Source organism: Stegodyphus dumicola, chromosome 1 (assembly GCF_044657685.1).
Source record: "Stegodyphus dumicola isolate Sdum_Otavi_A_Nest chromosome 1, ASM4465768v1".
Classification (NCBI taxonomy): Eukaryota; Metazoa; Arthropoda; class Arachnida; order Araneae; family Eresidae; genus Stegodyphus; species Stegodyphus dumicola.
In genome coordinates this window covers 210367711-210382395 of record NC_140768.1, presented here as the reverse complement: position 1 = coordinate 210382395, position 14685 = coordinate 210367711, and positions in this window count along the sequence as shown.

Below are 14685 nucleotides of genomic sequence, written 5' to 3'. Positions count from 1 at the left end.
TATATTTAGTCATGGAGTTTAATTTACGATAGTCATTCGCAAAACGCCACCTTTTTGGATGTGTTACTGGATAGTCATTGTTTTTCTTACATAAAACAACCGGGCTAGCATAACTACTTGAGATGGGCGTTATGATCTTTTTCCGTAACATGTCTCTAATGTGCCACTCTATAATTTTTTCTTTATTCTTATCATATCGGTATGGTTTGTGGCGAACTAGCAGTGAATCTCCGGTGTCGATACTATGGTTAGTAACTTGAGTAAATCCTGGAATATCACTAAATAACGAAGCAAATTCACTTACCACTTGTCGAATTTTTTGTTGCGCTTTCCTTAGGCAGGTGGTCAAGGTTTAACATTGTGGTTCTGTTTTTTCTTCTCGAACTGGTTTCATCGTCAGCTTAAGGGACGCTTCGTTAAAATCCAGCGTTGCTTCTGCCTCTGAAAGAAAATCTATCCCTAAGATGATATGTGCTTGCAAATTCTTTACTATAAAAAACATAATCTTTACTTGTTCGTCCTTGATACGAACGTATAGCGGTAATTTACCTATGTACTCCCTGCGCAGCTAACACTGTCGTATTATCCGAATTATATATGCGGTATTTACGAAAATACTTCCTAAAAAAATCTTCTGCCACATAGGAACACTGCGCGCCTGCATCCAGGAGTGCGGTGGCTAGGATGTTATTCACCAACACTTCAATCTTTGGAAGAGTCAAATTTTTCACCATCACTGTATTTAACTTGAAAAAAGAGGGGTTTTCTTGGCCTTCGGATTTCCGCACCCTCCCGATCTTGTTTTTTCCTTTCCATGCTTTCCTTCTTTTTCCACTGGCCTTCAGACTTTTTCCTGGATTACTATTGAACTGTCGACGTTCGCCGGTTGTTTTTGGATACTCGGGTTTCCTTGCCCACTGATTCGCTTTGCTTCCGTAGCCGTCTTCTTGACTTTGCTGTGGTCTTGGCGCACCAAATTGGTTTCGTTGTTCATACTGGCGTCTTCTTTCAATGTCCGCCGTTCTTCTACTTTCAAACTGGATTGCTAGCTCAAATAACTTTTCCAGTGTAGTCGCATTCCTTAATTCAATAAAGCCTTGTACTTGGGGAAGTAACCTCGGCAAAATCACTTGAATTATCTCAGGATCCGGACGGTTTCCATACAAGAGTTTGAAAACGTGAATTTTTCTTAAAATAAAGCTTGACAGATTTTCAATTCGTTTCTGGTATATGCTGAAAAGTTCCGCTTCTAATATTGCACGATCTCTTACGACAGGGAAGGCTTTTACTAAGGCAGTCTTGAAATTTTCGTAAGTATAGGTGGGACTTCCCGCTTGACCCAAGAAGCTTCTGCCGATACATTTGAACCAATTAAGCGCTTGGCCCCTCAAAGCGCTGGTAGCTAAGGTGACTTTCTGGAACTCATGCACGGGATACAGCATGAAGTGGTCCTCCAAATTTTCCAAAAAACTGGTTACCGGTGAGTTTCCATTAAATGTTTACCTGGTTTCATCGATGCGCACATGGTCTGGACGATGTAACCAAATCCTTTCAGCGCGGCAGCTGGCATTTCTGGATTCTGAGCTGCTTCTGCAGGCAGCACAGGTTCTTTTTGAAACTCGGCCATGGTTATTCTTCTTCGTCGTGCGCCACAATCAGGTTCTTCTATGTTCCTCCTTACTTGCTTTGGGAACATTAAATGACCTGACTCGGAACAGGGAGCTTACTAAAGCTATGTTCAATAAATGTGGGAAGTAGACAAGATACACAGGAAGGGTATACGAAACCCTTTATTTTTCTCTCTTTACAATGATTTCTGAACTGCGGAATACAGAGACCAACCATTTGTGGTCTGAACGTAAGAATATAAAAATACTAACTAAACTCTAACTAAACTAACTTTGGATTAATAAACAAGTGCCTACTTGAAGATTGGCCGTATATTAACAGAAAAGCCGTATGTAGTACAGAGAACTGTTAACACTACGATACGTTTAAAATTATCAAGAGGATTAAACCTCTGGCCTTGAAGGCAACCAGCAACCGAGTAAAACTTGTATGGCAAGCGGCCTGCTCCTAATCACTCCTTCCTCTCTCTTGCTTGGCAAAAAGCCACAACTTAAGTACTTGGCGTTCGCAAGACAAATTTGCATAAATAAGTTAAAGCTTTTAATTCTGGCCGGAAGTAGAAAATAAGAAGTGATAGTAAAGATTTAAAATAAAATAAACGTTAGTAAAACTTAAGATCCTTACATACTGACTATGCTTCATCTTCTCGAAGAAGTTGTGAGCTGTCATGAGTATAAAGTTATGCACAGATGGAATATCCAGGTCGTATTGTAACTTAAAATGCGCAAAATTTATATCATTTGAAGAATTATCTAATCGTTTCCGCATGTTCTATTCGAATACTATAATAAATCTAAAACGATGTATAAAAGATATTAAGCAAAGAACAACAAAGAAACAGTTTTTCACAGACGATTTAGTATTTCTCATTCAATTAATTCAGTTCTCATTTCGCGACAAGGCAAAACTACGTAAAAACTCAAAATACCTGTATTAAAAATTACGAAGTAAATCTTAAACACTTATTTCCTCGAAAAAATTCCAGAAAAGATTAAACATGATTCAATTCGCAGTAATAAATGAAGGCGTTGCGAAGCTTAGTCTCTTTAGATTGGAAACAAATCTACTGTTCTGCTGTTTCAAATGTAAACAAATATGTCCGCCTTGTTATTTAAAACTTAAAGCTTAACCGCACTTAAACAGCTTTTAAATTGTTGATAATTGTACAAATACTGCTTGCAGATTTACTAAAGGCATAAAAATCTTAACCGGAAGATAAGAACAACATAATTCAATCATTTTTAGAGCAAAAAATGTACAATTTACAAACATATAAGAGTAAAGAACCTGAGATCACTGAGCCAAATAACGGAGTGGATATATATATATAAATATATTTATATACGTTTGGTGCGGCCGGTTGCAACCAAAATACGAGGTGCACATCTACATGTTATAGCAGTCCTATATACAAAATTCCAACGTTCGGAGGCTACTCGGTTTTGGGTTATACGAAATACATACGTTCGTACAGACACGCCACGAAAAATTCTCTTCAAAATTCATTTTAAAGCAGTTTTATATATATATATATATATATATATTTTTTTGAGGAAAAGAGTCTTTTATTCTGTCCTTAAGTACAGATGTCACGCAAAAATATCGTTAAATTGCATTCGATAGCTGTCAAAATGGATATTTTCATTGAAATATGCTGCCTGAAACTTTTCGCGATTACAATACTTCCTTTTTACTTATACAAGGAAGTAAAAGCTTGGACTTCTAGATTACGTGCGTTTTTAACGTCAATATGAAAAGGGACAAAAGAGGGGAACTATCAAAAATGCACTGCGATAACAGTGATAAAAAAAATCACGTTGCTTGTAAAGAAATATTTGTTAAAACAATTTTTCTTGTCCTCCATGTTATTATCATGAATTTGAAGGCCTATCTTCAGAGATCTACATTCTGTCTCCTCTTAAATGGTATCTTAAAAATGTGACAAAAAGTGTTGAAATCAATATTTTCCGTTCATAACATTTTAATACTCCTAGAATGTCCCCTAACGACATGTTTTACTTTCGGTGTGCTAAACTAGCGCTTTTTTAACGAATAATACTTTAGATAGACTATGAAAAATTGCGAAAGAAGAATGGTGCAAAATTGTATCAGTCCTAATTGTAGAAATGCTTCCTTATCTTGGAAATCAGCAAGTAAGTTCAAAAACCACAGAAATGGTCTTCATATAGACCATTTAAGAAATTTATGTTTTTTCTTATCTAAAACATTAGCGGTAATGCAGAAAATACAAAAATGCTTTCAAAACAATGTATAAATAATTTCGGTCATTTACTTGTGACATAACTGACAAACAAGGACGTGAAATCTTCCATATTATCATTAATCTTTTTATCTTCTGTATTTTATTACCATATCCTTTGTCATTTATTATCGCACCCTTCGTCTTCACGATCAGTGATATCGCGTTAGGGCAAACTTCTGACTGCTAGTTACGGTTATGAGCACATTCTTTACACCCTTCTTTTTCGCAATGATAGTTTTTCACTGATATTTCTAAAACGGATATATTTAGACGTCTTAATATTGATATCAGTTTTACGCATCCAAATTTTGCTTCTTGATCCAAAATTCCAAATTTTGCAAATTTCAAATACGTTTAAGAGTTCATATTTCTATAATCTCATGGATATCATCTGACTTATTGGCTTTCTATCTTATTTATACTTTCAAATTTTCCCGCAAAAAATATCAAGTGCCAACTTTTCCTTCGTTTCCTTAGGAAATTTATATTTTTAGGGAACCTGAAGCAAAGTATTTTTAGTCTGAGATCAGAAAAATGAACTTAAATGCATTTATAATTGCTAACAACAAATTTTATGTTCCTCAACGACCTTAAACTTCTTATACTAATAAATAATATTAACACTTATAATAACATATAATATATTTAATAACATAAATAGACATTGCTTGAAGTCGGAGAACGTGCATTTTTGTGTTGATATTTCCAAACAAAGTTACTGCTATTTAAGCATATTACGTTTTAAAAACATTCCATAATAAGTCTGTAGATTTTCAGGCATTAAACAATTACATTTACTAATTTAGAATTTTTTGTTTTAGATTAAATAATTTCGATAAAAGACCTTAGAGTTTTGGGTTGGAAAACGCAATAAAATGCAAACAAAATTTTGATAAAGCTCGAACTTTTAACGCAGATTTTCTCTGTGAAATCTCATAAATAACAAATAGGAATTTTCTTTACAAACATGAAAAATCTTCGAACCGAACAAACTCATATAGGAATTCATATTGTTGCATGCGTAAGAGTTCGTAACAGATTGAATGCAGAAGGCCGATCTTATCAACAGAAATATATCAGAACGCTTGAATTTTTCTCAGAGATAATCGTACAAGTATTCGCAAAACCACGCAATATAATAGTATACTTCGCAATATAGTAGTTATACTTCAAACTACGAAAAACGTTAAAATACAACGCAATGCAAAGCGTTATCTAAAGATAAAGCTAACTGGCCTTTTATAGTTTTCACTCGATCACGAGAAATTTCTAGTAATTTCTGCTTCTCGAGATTTCTGGAAAGCAAAAAGAGGATGGAATGACGGTTACAGCTCACATGGGGGTCAATTACATTTATTCAAATACAAATTACCGAGATATCCATTTACTCAATGTTAAATGTACATTGCACATTGTATTCCTATATTTTTACTTTTCCGACATAGTCTTCTCTTAAAATTTGTCTCGCGCTGCATTCCACAGGGAAATACAAGAATTTTAATTATAATTCTACTAAAATTAGCTATCTTAATACAAAATTGGTAACAATGTTTATGAAAATTATTTTAGAAACTAAAATATTTACTTATTACAGCATTTTTTACATTTGTTTCTCAACAGAGGGTATTAAAATTAACTAACATTTTAATCCGTAGTAGCCTTAATGGAACAATTTCTTGTTTAATAAACTTGTAAAGACGAACAGACCTTTTACCGTCCAGGAGTTATGAAAAATTAACTATGCCTTCACCAAGACTCAATACACTTATCTTCCAATGCTAGTTGGGCATGCTAATCAGTTGCCCCACGAGAACACACATGAGGGAATGCGATAATTCCTTATAGTCCTCCTGATTTAAAAGACCCACGAAGACAGGCACGAGAGTTGGTCAACCAAATAAAGATAGTGACAAGCTATCCTCACCACATTTTTGTTTGGGTGCCATTGTAGAAACATTTTTGGAGCAGAAAACACGGAAAATTAAATGCAATCACTCCACATTTGAACTACTGATCCTCCAGGACGTGCTAATCACTTACATCAGTAATTACAAACTTGGGGCCCGCGGACACCATGTGACCTTCGAAGCAATTTTACAAGGCTGGTGAATACATTTCCTGTAAATTAATTAGCTTTATTATGACAAGAACTTGAAAGAAAAGAGTTTAGGATTTTAATCATACCAGCTCAGTTTTACATTATTTTCATTACCATTAAAAACAAACGTGAATAACGAACGCTCAGTAAATCTACAAAAGGAGCTAATTAATTTATACTGTAACATAAATTTTATTCAAAGATTAGAAGATATAGATTTGATTAACTTTTATTTGTACTTTCAAAAGATAAATAATCTCAGCTGCGAACTTTTGCAATAAGAATAATTTTTTTTATTTGGAAACACATTTATATTTGAATAGTTTTTTTTTCGCAGTTGAAAATTAATAAAGACAGCACTAGATTGATCGAAGGGCATCTGCAATTCGTGATGAAGATAGTTTCTAGTAATTTTTCTCAAAGTTTGCAAACTTTATCCAAATCGAAACACTGTGAAATGATGTAGCTGAGTATTGTAGCAAGAAATATAGATGTTTACACTTATTTACGTACAAATATATGCGTTTTTCCTTGCACGAAGTAAAGGAAGAATTGTAATCACGAAACATTTTGGGTATCATATTCCAACTAAAATATCCATTTTGATTGCTCTTGAATATATCTGGACGATGTTACTGCGTGACTTCTGCACGTATGGACAGAATAAAGGACTATTTTTTCCAAAATGATTGTAAAATGGATTTAAAATGGATACAGAAAAGATATTTTTCGGCTCCCCCCCCCCCGTCTGTACTTACGTACGTATGTATTTATCTCTCATAACCCAAATCGAGTAGCCACAGAAAGTTAAAATTTTGTATATAAGACTGTTACAACATGTGTTTGTGAAACTCCTTTTTTCGCTGCAATCGCCCGGACCAAACTTACAGATATGTATATATATATATATCTATAGAAGAATGCTAGTTTGAAACCTAGTATAAGTTAAAAACATGTTTAATATGTCTTTATGTTCAGTTTTAAAAATCAGAAGCTAAATGCGTTTTTTTGACTAGCTTGGTTATTCGAATTTTAAATTCTTTACAAAAAAAAAAAATAATAATAATAATAATTCTTAATTTTCCTTAACAAAAGTTTTTGGTTCTCTGTTTTTTCCTATTTTTCCTGCTGTAGAATTTTTTTTAAGTTCATAAATTGTATTATTCTTAAGTATTTTCTTTTTACAACATGTTTCTGGAAAAAAAAAAGATAGGTTACCTTCAAATATATTTGAACGGCTTTTTATAGGTTTTTAATTCCTTAACTATTTAAGATTATTTATATAACGTGTGTGTGTGTGTTTGATCATATAGTTTTTCAGGTCCGTTTAGTATATTTTGCCAGTCTTGACTGATGGAGAAGACCAAGCATTTTTATTCCTTCTTGCTAAAGCTTGGTTTTTTTTTTGCTTTTCTCTTTATGGAAAATTCTGGTTTCAAAAAGGTACCTAAGTTCCTTAGGTGGTCATTCCTTTTCACAGTGGTCTTATAGTAAAAATGTTTCGCTATGTACTAGTCCTTTTTTCGATTTAGCTGAGGATCCTTGTTTTTCGCAGAGAGGAGTACATTCTTTGTATTCACAAGTAAAAACTCTTCTCTCCATATAGTACATACGGTGCACTGAAATATTTTATATAGCTAATAAAAAAATTAATTCTTAGAGTTTCCAACGTTGATGGAATTTTTAATATTCTTTGAAATTTTTTACAGTACTTCGTGATTTAGGATTGGGTTTCACAAACGGATTTAAATTATTCTCATAGTAACAAGTAAGAAACAGCATCCCACATAAACAGCGGTTACCGTGACAAGCATTGATCTGGAAGGATCGTTTTAGCTACACCAAGCTCTATTTTCTGAAGTAAACATTTGCTACTTGAAAACTGAACAGAGGCAGAGTCTCTTACAGACAGAGTCAAACTTAAGAAAATCTGAATTTTAACATATAATAAACATTATTAAAATAATATTACAGTATCATATTAAATTTTATTATAGATAATTCTGTGCTTGACTATAAAATCTTTTAATTTAAAACATGGTATACACAGAAAGGCTTTTCTAGTTACTTTAATTACTCAATAAACAGCTTCAGACATACCTGTAAAGTTTCGCTGATAAATATCTTTGTTCTAAATAACAATAAATATCTTTGTTCTAAATAACAAATTCTTTCCTTAAATTCTTATTACTGTTTTTTAATGCCCACGGTGTCAAATCTGTGAATAAATCTCTTTATTTAAATATATCAACATGGCATAGGAAGATCAAAAGCGTGAGAATGTAGCAAATGACGTTTACAGTAATCTCATACTTGGGGCGTAATTTAATTTATCAAAAGAGCATTTTTTTACCCTCGGTGGCAGCAGCTTTTATTCTTCCGCGAAATACTTTGTCTTCGTTTTAACACCTTTGGGGTTTAACGTTGTAAATCAGAGCTCTCCACGTTGCCACTTATTTCTTTTGAAAGCGAATAAAGAATGATAAGTGATTATTGTTTGTTTGCAGGGGTAAGGTTATTCTAACATTATGATAAATGACTGAGTTTTATATCTGTTTCCACAATACGCTTTGAGACATTCGCAGTGAATATTTATTTATCTTGACTATTTTCGCATTTATAGGAAATTTACTAACAGACTTGCCCAATTTAGATTAACATTTTTTCATAGTGTTCATAATTACGTTAAGAAATTCCTTAGCAGGTGCTCTAAGATAAATCAAAACATTAATAAAGGCCTTAAAGATATTTTTAGTAATTAACTGCTATTTTTTGCAGCCTTACTAACCTTATTTAATTTAATAACAATAAAGTAATATGTTTCGGTACGATAATACATAAAGCAAAGTTTACAAAAAATGTTTTTTCAATGCAAAATTTCATGTTTAAAAATATATAGAATCTTCCCTTTAAAGACAAGTGTCTTTAAACACAGTAATAAAGCAGAAACATTATTTTGCTTCATCTAATGTTTAAATTATTTGAGTATGGCAATTAGCACTGCCTAAGCATGAATATTTATTTGTTCTGAGATATTTGAGGGATGCATTCGAAAGAAATTTATAGGAGAAACTGGCTCATATTGACATGGCACATTAGGAAAACCATGAAGCCCGCCTAAATGAATTCGAACTCATCCTGAACTGCCAGTATTCAGCCGTCTTAACCACCCGACCTCTATCACCGGCTGTTTAAATTTATTTGTAAAATGAACTGCAGAACATATTAAAATTTAAAATTTTATTTTACGTATGGATGTAAAATTATAATATATCTTTTAGTTTATAATGAATATAGACTCTAAATGATGAGATACAATGTTTCTTTGGAATAACAAAATGTCTGAAAAATCGAAGTTTTTTAATTTGTATAACTTTTATTTCGAGTGACAAACGATAGACTATAATTAATCTTTTCTCTTAATTCTTTTATATTTATAATGAATGGGTCAGAAAACGATTTCTAAATTCAGAAAGGCCAGAATCCTATAGGAGACCATCAGAAACGGAGAACAAAATTTAAAAAAATTACAGAAAATAATAAATGGTAACTATAATAAAATAAAATATAAAGACGGAAGTAAGTTTATATAAATGAAAGACAAATATGTAAATAATAAATAATGATATTAAACAATGACAAATGAGAAGGGAGTATTTTGAAGATATGCTGTCGAGAATAATTTAGAAGTGTTCTTTGCGATAAAAAAATTGCATCTTTATTTTGGCTCCTAATGTATTTAAGGGGTGTTGGAACCCAAAAATCTTTAAAAAAATGGTGGTTTCGGATTTTTGCATTTTCAAATTCTCTACACTTTTAACTTTCTAAAAATACCATTCTTTAATCTCTATGAAAATTAGAATTGTAAAAAATCTAGTTTTAATTTGTCATCGAATGCTTTGATAAATGAGGATTTTTACATAAAAACGCGTTTTTCTCCAAACGTGATTTCTTTATACTCGATGTACCTTTTCTAAGGAACTACTGCTCACTGGTATCTAAATTTTTATGGCTTATTTATTAGATTTCCTAATATTTGCTGAAATGAGCTTTTTGTGATAAGCTAAGAAAAAAATATTTTTTAATTTTTTGTGTGGGAAAAGGGCTAAATTTTACTATGCCTAACAAAATATTCCGTAAATTATTCTAAAATTCAAAATGTTTCAAAAGCTCATTTCCGTATAATCAGATAGGTATACTTTAATCACACAAAAAATTGCAAGCGTGTATCTACAGCAGATTTTGAGAAAAGGTACCTCGAAAATGACCAATTTAATATTGTCGGTATAGGGTTGCTGATACCCCTTAAATATTTCTTGAGCAAATTATTATTGGTCTAGCCCATATAAATTCCTCTCTTTGATGGCATCCTATTTCGCGTGAGAGTTTATTAGGTATTTCGCCCGCCTTCTTAGCATTCCTTCGTGGTGTATTCATTTTTCATCTGTCCTGCTACAAAACAACCTAATGTCTCTACAAGTGTTTCTCAATTGCTCAAACTTTTCTTACATATTATACTTCTTATGTATTATACTCCTCTCAAGGAAAGTGAGGCATAAATTCAATATTACAAACTAATAAACAAAATTTTGGATTAAAAACAAAATTTAGCTATTTATTTTGCGATTTATTCGTGCAAGAGAATTCAAGTTTGATTTGGAGTTTTATCTAGTTAAGAGTTTCGGTGTTTTCCGGTTCTTTTTCATTCAAAAACTGAGAAATACCAAAACCGCGGTCCAGTGAGATCCGATATTATGAATTCATGCTTAGGGTTGTGTCGAATTCAAGTCCTAAGCATATCTGTCTCATATTATTTTAAGTCCATACATACATTTGTTTCATGGTAAACAAGGCTGTAAGCAGGTACCACTTTACTCTTATTTGTGGAGATCTTTAGATTAAAATTTCGCACTGGAAAATCGAAAGCTCAAAAGGTATCGGAAAACGAATCGAAAATGTATAGAATTCAAATTTTATTTCACCATCTGAAGGTAGACAAAAATCGTTCGATTAACTTATTAGAAACAGACCACGTTGCTTAAAATTGTATCAGCTTCCAGTTTCAGGAGAAAATTGTTACAAATAAATACACTTCGATAAATTCATTTTAATATTTTCTTGAAGTTGTTGCTTTCTTTACGGGTAGGCATCTCGCATTTGTACTGCTGATGATTCTAAAGTATATATTGTTTGGAACTCCACTTGGGCAGACTTACATGCAACCCTGGGGAACTATCGAGTCGTTGATGGATTTGCGACTAGTCTTTATGGAATCACCTGTTAGCCGTTGAAGATGGTCACTTAGGGGCCATCATGAGGATGTTGCCTACATAGTTAATGCTAGTAGGGATTATGATCAAATTTGGAAAGAAAATTTGAGAATCTCATAGCACTGAATAGCATTTTGCTTCTCTTTTTGCAGGAGCTAACTTAAGACTAGATAAAGAAAAGAGAATTTTTATGTGATCCATTGAAAGAAAAATCGAAATTAAATGCATTGTATAAACTTCTCTCCAATGTTAAAGTTCTGGAGAGAAGAATATTGCGTAAGTTTTGAATTTGAAAAAATAATAAACAAAATTTTCATTAATTTCTTTCGAATATGGAGGATATAAATTTGAATCTGGTGAGAATGGTTTTTAATACATATCGGTAACACAATGAAAACGTAAATATTCAAAAAATGTTGTTTAAGAAAAGAAAAGACTTAAAATTTAATCTGCGTGTAGTTTCGAAAAAAGTCAGATTTTGAATTTTAGATAGCAAAGTGCCTTTCAAAATATGTACACTCGATAAAAGAAAGGGAGGAGAGAATTCTATACCTGCCATTCTACTAAGTCGATTGACGAAATTCAACTTGCTTTTTCCATGTCTCGAAAGTGTGACTTAAGGTATGAATTAGATTTACATGTAACATTGTTCTAAAATAGGTATTTTGACCACAATATCGGACTTTTTCTGAAATGATATATCGATATTTTCCATATATCGATCATACGCTTCAAATTATACCAACGTGCTAGTTTTGTAAAAATCACACAAATATCTTTTAAAAAATTATCTCTTAAAATTGTAGCTTCTCATGTTAATTGAATTTGGTAAATATTTATTAATATATCTTTTTTATTAAACTTACTTAATTTCTTCTTTTACAGATCAAAATTTACCTTTAAAAATTTTTCGATTTTCAATCCAAATAAAATCGCACATTTATTTTTCTGATTTATATTTTAAATTTGCATTATTAGTAATTTTCGTACGTTTTCCCAAATAAAATTTGAATTATAAAGTAGATTAGTTTACCACCTTCTTAAAATAGATGTATTTTTAGAATACCTGTAAAATTTGTAGTGTTTTATTCAAAATTTCCTAAGATGTATGGGAATTTATATATTGGCGTGTTTTGAAATATTTGGCTTATTTGTTGTAAACACCAAATATGGTTTACGCACTTTGTTACAATTTTCAATGAATTGCAATAGTTATTTTGAACCTTCAATTTCCGGATAAGTTTTTACTGGAGATTATTTGTAGCGATTTTCTTTATTCCCATTTTTTAATAATGATTTATAAATATTTATTAATAATATACGAAACGCTATATTTCTAAGTTATAAAACATAGTGCTACGGATTTAGTATTTAAATAGCTAATGTTAGTTGAATTATAACTTAAATTGTTTTATTTCCCGTGCAATGTAGCGCGTGATGAATATTAAGGGAAAGCTAAGCCGGAAAATTAAAAAATACAAGAGCACGTGCCTTTAACAGTTAATAAATATCTCTTTTTGATTTCGAGAAAGTTCCAGAAAATTCTAGCGCGCGATTTAAAAATCTTATAAAAAGGAGGAAAACCTCTCATTTCGATGATTTTAGTTAGTTTGTTGTTGCTTTAAGAGTTTGTTTAGAAAACTGTTCTTGTTGACTGTAGCGAATTCGCGGATTAGCTTTCTTTAGCTGTTTTGAATTAAGTTCTCTTGAACGTTTGAGTAGTTAAAAGATAACTGCTGTGAGATATTGTAATACTGCGCTAATATCTGAGGAGATTTAAGCATTTTTGTTGTGATAATAATAAATTTTGTTCATTTTACATCGGACTTGTGCATTCATTTCGTAACGAACCCATATGCACGCAACAATATTTGGTGTCAGAAGTGGGATTTCAATGCCAATAACAAGAGCGATGTAAGAACAGTTAAGGCAGTTGATATCAGCCTTTGTCTCGTTTAAGGAAGAAATGAAAGCGGGACAAGAAGAAATGAAAGAAGAGATGAAATCTAGCCAGGAAAAGATGGAAGCTGGCCAAGCATCATTTCAAGAAGAAATTAAAGAGAAAATGGATGCTGGTTAAGGAAGAGATGAAGGCCATTCAAGCTGGTCAATTAACTTTAAAGACGAAATAAAAGTTGTTAAGGAATCTGTTAAAGAAGAAATAAAAACTGTGCAAGTAAAGATATAAGGAAGTCAATACGAAATGAAAAGCCTGCATAATAGAAACCAAATTCGATGCTATGGAAGGCAGAATAGGTGTGGTTGAAAATAAAGTGGGACAAATTGAGGAAAACGTTTCTTCTGTCAAAGAAGAAGTAGAAGGAAGAGTTTGTTCCGTTCAAAAACAAATCGAACAACAAATTGATGACCGGGTTTCTGTAGTTGACAAAGAAGTGGATACTTTAAAGAAATTCGTAACGACAGCAGGGAGCAATTCGGATGGTTTTAAATTTTTACCAATGCCTGCTCATCCCTCTCTGAAATTATCTACATATGATGGGAAGACCTCCTGGCAAGTGTATAAGACAGAATTTTCAATCGTTGCGGATGCGAATGGATGGGATTCCCAAACTAAGGCCTGTCATCTCGCCTCTTCTCTGAGAGCAGACGCTTCCAGAAAACCAAAGATTTGACTTCGAAGCTTATCAGGTTTAATGTTTCTTCTAACCTTCTTCGGAAACATACAATGACCTGACTAGAACAGAGAGCTTACTAAAGCTATGTTCACTAATTGTAGTAAGTAGACAGGATACAGACGAAGGGTATACAAAACCCTTTATTTTTTCTTTATATACAATGACTTCCGTACTTCGGAATACAATGACCCTCCACTCGGGGTCTAACTTAAAAGATATCAAAATAAAACTAAACTCTAATTTAACTTTAGAATAAGATTGGCCTTATAATAACAGAAAGCGTATGTAGCACAGAGACTGTGAACACTACAATACGTTTAATTTATCAAGAGGATTAAAACCTCTGGCCTGGAAGGCAAAGTAGCAACTGCGTAACTTCTAAGGTAAGCGGCCTGCTTCGAACTCACGGCTTCCTCTCTTCTGCTTGGCAAAAAGGCCACACTTAAATACTTGGCGTTCGCCAGACAACTTTGCATAAACTCCTTCACGCTTATAATTCTGGCCGGAAGTAGAAAATAAGAAGTGATAGTAAAGATTTAAAATAAAATAAACGTTAGTAAAACTTAAGATCCTTACATACTTCCCGCCAGAGTTAATTAGTTTGAAACTGAGGTCTAAAACGACCTTGTTGAAAACTTTTAGCTCTAGAAACTAACGCGAGGCCAACCTTTAACAATCATAACTTAGCTAGAAACTAGAAAATTTTAAAAGAAAGAAATTTGTTACAATAGCAGCTCCCGGAATATACAACAATCTTTTTTCTTTTTCATCTGTACTGCATCAAAACAG